Here is a 5,157-nt window from a genome sequence, read left to right on the forward strand (position 1 = left end):
CATTATTTTACTATTTTTATAATCTCGTATTGTCAAAGAACAGCTAGCTCTTGTTTCATTTTGTTTAATAAGGCGACAGTCAGACGCTAAAAACAATACCAATGTAGTCTTCAAATGATAATGCAATTGTTTAGGCTTTACGCTTGTCTCGCCTAGTTTACAATAATAAAATACATTCCTCATTCTCACTAAAGATCCATGTTTTCTTTCGCAGCAACCTGATCTCAAAAACACTTTTCAAGCCCCAATAAAAAGTGGCAATGTATCTAAATAAACCCGCAATTCAAAACTTCCTATACTAATTAACTTTCTCATTGATTCTTTTGGCGGCATTATATTTAATTTAGTCTTGCAAGACAGTTTCGCTGGAGTAAACTCATTATCTGTCAAGAAAAGTAAACAGAGAGAAATAAGTGCGTTCATTGTAAAGATAATTCTCACTTGCTGATGATGTTATTAAGAGGCTAATACATATCTAAAGTTTGAATGTATGCATTATCCTAGAATTAAAGGAAAATTCTGGGATACAGCCTGATTGTGCATCGAGAACTGCAAACCTGAAGGAAGACTCATCACTCACATATTGAGTTTCTGTTCAAGGCAGTGCTATCAATTTCTCACACAAATGTCGCTGTCTTTAACGATAGCAATTTCGAATGTTTCTTTAGAGAATGGTACAACTGCTGCAAGCGAGGTTCTTTTCCAGATCAATCCCCATTTTGGGTTTGGTAGTGGAAGGAGTAATTGCGTTCTTAGTTTGTGGACACTTTCTAATTCTCACGACACTTACCTTATACAGGCCATGGAACATAGCCGACGTGCTGATATTCTCGCTGTCGATTGCAGACACTGTAAATGCAGCTATTCCGCTCCAAATGCTCAACATCGTGAACAACTTCATTGGTCCTCATCTCTGGACACGGGTGTCCTGTGCCGCGTTCGTTACTTGCACGTATACGTTTCGTATTGCTTCCGTGTGCACGATAACTTTGATATCAGGCGATAGAGCCATCTTGTTGACGAGGCCCATTGCAGCACCACATCATTGTTACAATTGGAAGGGCAAGGAAAGCGATCGTCGCTGTTTGGTTGTTTTCTATCGTCCTGGCAATTTTACCGTTCATCGGAGTGGGGCATTCAAGTTTCAGAGGTGGTTACTGTTTTTATCAGCTATCTGATTTCGGAATCATGTACGGATACATTATCATTGGCATGGTGTGCTACAGTAGTGCTGGTATTAATGTGCTTTATAGCCATCAAGATTACTAGCAGCAAATTTGTGAAACGCCAATCTGTGATGGCGGCTTCCAAGCAAACTGGCTTGAAAAATTACAAGAGGCGGGAAACCGCAGGAACACGGCAAGTCAAGCAGATGTCATTCATGATGGCCGTAGTGGTGTTGCTTTACTACTTCAGTTGGTTGCCTTACTTGGTGAGTCCTTTTTGGTCGTGCATGCGTGCATCTTATAAGTGTAATTGCTGTGTGTTATATCTGTTTAAAAACCTAGGTCAGAATTTAAGTAGATCCACAAACGTTCCAAACCCCATTAAAGTTGAAGTTGACTCAAATAAGTAAACTTTCAAAAATGAATTGCTCAGGGTGGAAACCCCCTCAGATTAAAGCTGGGTTTTAAATACATGATCCCGTCCCGGGAGCAGTCGGTCGAAAGTCTATCTTTTCGCATTATATAAAACGCCTTTTGGTGATTCTAATGAAAGTCCTTCTGCTAAAATTGGTCAAATCGATGGTTTACACAAAACAAATTTTCAGTTTATATTATAGCCGAAGTAGTCGTTAGGGTACTTCATTTGCCTTAGACAAGCCGGGTAGACAAGATCGCTGTAGGGAGTTCGTTCAAACATTCTTCAATCAAAGTCACTCCATTGGTGAATAGCTGCATGGTGCCAAAAATTCGAAAACCCCGGGGGCGTTTTAAAAATGCGGTAAATGTACTTGAATAACAATCTAAAATGCACCGTAATCATTATAAGGTGAAGCTGCATTACTTAAATTATGATTACATTTTTGTACATGTTTCCAAAAAACACAAATCTCTTAGAAAAAACACTTCCTGGGAGAAGCTATTCGCATGCTGTGGATATTATGACAGTTTTTTTCCCTCTAAAGCATAATATAGAATCTGTTTCAGGGTTTGTTCAGTTTGCGCTTTGATAACCTTTTGCTTTGCGTTGTAGCGCGTCTAAAATAAAGCAAGGAACAAATATTGGAAACATTTTACGGTACAAGTTTTATAATAGCCTACCGCCTACTTTTAATAATGAATACAGTTCCAGGGTCTTATTAATAGATCATTTCAATGTTTTGTGGAAATCGAAGTGATTTGTAGAGTTCATTAAAGTGACACTAGAACATGAAAAGATGGTTTCATAAAAGCCGACATTAATGGGATTATCGTTAAATTAATTCTTTGAAAGCCGACAAGATAAGCATACTGTTTAATCCTTTCCGCAAACCTGTCAAAAGCTTCTGTTGGTTTATTGTACCCTGTTTGGTGACATTGACTTCGACTTTGCAGCAAAATTGATTCCAAAAGCTACAATTTCCGCTAACTTCATTTTTGTGTACGTATACGTGCAAAGACAATAACGATACCAGGAAAGAAATTGCTTTTTTTTTTTACGTTGCGTCTCAACAAGTTTATAATGAACAAATAAAACCAGAATAAAGACAACGCACAGGCGTACTGATTCTTTGCTTGTGCCCCTTGGAAAACCCGCTGAAATAGAGATAAATTATTGTACACCTGCCTCTGAGTTTATCTGAAAAGGCCTTAATAATGTGACGTTTTTGGCTTGCAGGCTATGAAGGATATCATTACATCACGTACCCATTACAAAATTCTCGAATCTGATTGGTTATCAACAGCCTTGATTTCAGCAATAGGGCAGTTTGTAATTGGACACCTTGGAATTGGATAGTTGCAGTTTATGCGTCAACAAGCGCGAGCTAGTTGTATTTGAATCATTACCTTTTTCCAGAGCTATTAAAAAAACTAAGAAAAGTTGAGCAGATTAAGATCTAAAAATTTTATCACCGTCGCCTTCTCGTGTTTTGCGATAGTTACGATCAATTGATAATAGGACTTCGTGTCGTACAATTCAGGGAGGAATCGAGCGCTTCGCTATCGGCCTATTTTGAAATTACTCGCCCGATTAATCCCTTAATCACAACCATTACAATTTTCTCAAATGTAATTGGTGCATTAACTACTTTATTTTTCACTAATTATTGTGTAGGGTTGAGATCGGACAGTGAAATTGAAAGTTGGCTGTAATAGGATACCTGAAATCGGACAGTTACATCAGTCAATCATATTAAGTGCACTCAGCTTAATCCACCAATCACAGAATTTATCACAATAACCATAGCAACAACCACTTACCCTACCAAACTCAGTGGCGATTTTCCAAAATGGACAAGCAGTGAAAAAGGAATGCATTAATTTTGTTTTCTTGGAAATTGTAATGGTTATGATTAATGATAACAGACTTCGTGTCGTCCAATTTGGTCTGTAATCATACTCGTGTTTAAACAAATCGGACTCCCGCAACGCGGTCATCCGATTTTGTTAATCACTCGTATGATTACAGACTAAATTGGACTCCACTCAATCCTATTGCACCATTATTTTAAAGTTAAGTATCAATATCGATAAAAGACATTTTACACGTCCCAAATTTAGTCACACTCATTTAACTTCTCATGGATCTATGGAGTTTAGTCACGTTTCTCTCCACCCTCCCCTCCCCTCCCCCTCCCTCCCCCCAACTGGTCTCGCCCTTAAAAGCGCAGGACAGAGGGTTTGGGTTGGCAGATTAAAGGCTAGTGGTCTAATGCAATGTGTTACTATTCTCCGGCTTTTTCTTATATATCTTTCCGCCGCTGACTTAGTTGCGGTTAGTCAAGCTCTGAGACTCTCATTTGCCTGTGATGTATGGATGTGGTCACTGTTTTTCTCTGTTCTTGTTTTTCATTTTATTTCAAACTCTGTTACTTGGTTTTGCTTTCTTTTTTAGCTGGCAAACCTTTACAGCATGGTAACTGGGCGAACCGACCGCGCAACAGTCATTTTAATCGGTTTCTTTTCTCTTAAACGCACTCATCAATCCCATTCTCTACGGCAAAATGAGCCCAAGATACAGAAACGGATACATTTATATTCAAGAAAATCTTGTCAATGTGTGGAGGAGAAAAAAACCGACGCTGCATTCCTTGGTAGGTTTACGCAACAATAATTCGAGAAAAAACTGTGCTGCGCAGTAATGCGGATGATATAATATCAAAGTTCAAATTTGCGCCCAAGAAGTTTAAAAGAGAACCAAACGTTTCGAGGGTACTCCCTCTTCATCAGTGGTTTGAAAGCAACTCCTTTTTTTAAAATTTATTTTGTTTATTTATTTTGTTAAGCTCACTGGTAGTCATAGTCATAGCTGATTTACCCACGAGGAGCTTAGGAGTCGCAACTCATTAAAACTCTCGCGTGCAACCATGATATCAGTCACAGGGGACAGAACACAACACCGGGAACACCATGCCCCACTCTTTGCGAATAGTGTGTAAGTTCTATACCCTCACACAGGGACTGCGAGAAGACTAGACTAGGGGTCTAACTATTTGTAGATGTCATTACAAAAACAGCACTTTTGTCCTCAGTTATTTAAAGACCCTGAGTGTTGGTCCAGCCGGAGTCGAACTCACGGCATGGCATGCCCGACGCTCAACCAACTGAGCCATCGTTGCGCTATTACAGACTTCAGCGGGCACGTGTGTGCACGTTCGTTCAAAAAAATCAAGTTTCAATAAAGACAAAAATAATTTTGAAGTTCAGTATCAGTTAGTCTTTCGGTGAATAACGATTGAAGTTCAGTATCAGTTGTCCCAGTCTTCCAGCATGGCGGTTTTGTACCATGTGATTTAGGGAAAAGGCCTTACATAGGCTTTATAGTGACCCATTTAACAATTAGACCTGTAGCCCGCAAGGGCTACGGGTCAATAGCCCATGAGGCGAAGCCGAATGGGCTATTGACCCGTGGCCCTTGAGAGCGAAGGGTCTAATTGTTTTTTAGTATCACCCAACTAATCGGACAAAAAAGGGTAATAATAAACTTAGCAAATGCAAGTTGAAGAAATATTTA

At 39.2% G+C, this 5,157-nt stretch overlaps 1 pseudogene; it reads left to right on the forward strand.

Moving 5' to 3' along the window:
* Positions 1 to 628: 628 nt before the first annotated feature.
* Positions 629 to 5,157, forward strand: part of LOC138053105 (thyrotropin-releasing hormone receptor-like) — a 4,958-nt pseudogene continuing 429 nt past the window's right edge.

This window comes from Montipora capricornis, chromosome 6, assembly GCF_036669925.1.
Source record: "Montipora capricornis isolate CH-2021 chromosome 6, ASM3666992v2, whole genome shotgun sequence".
NCBI lineage: Eukaryota > Metazoa > Cnidaria > Anthozoa > Scleractinia > Acroporidae > Montipora > Montipora capricornis.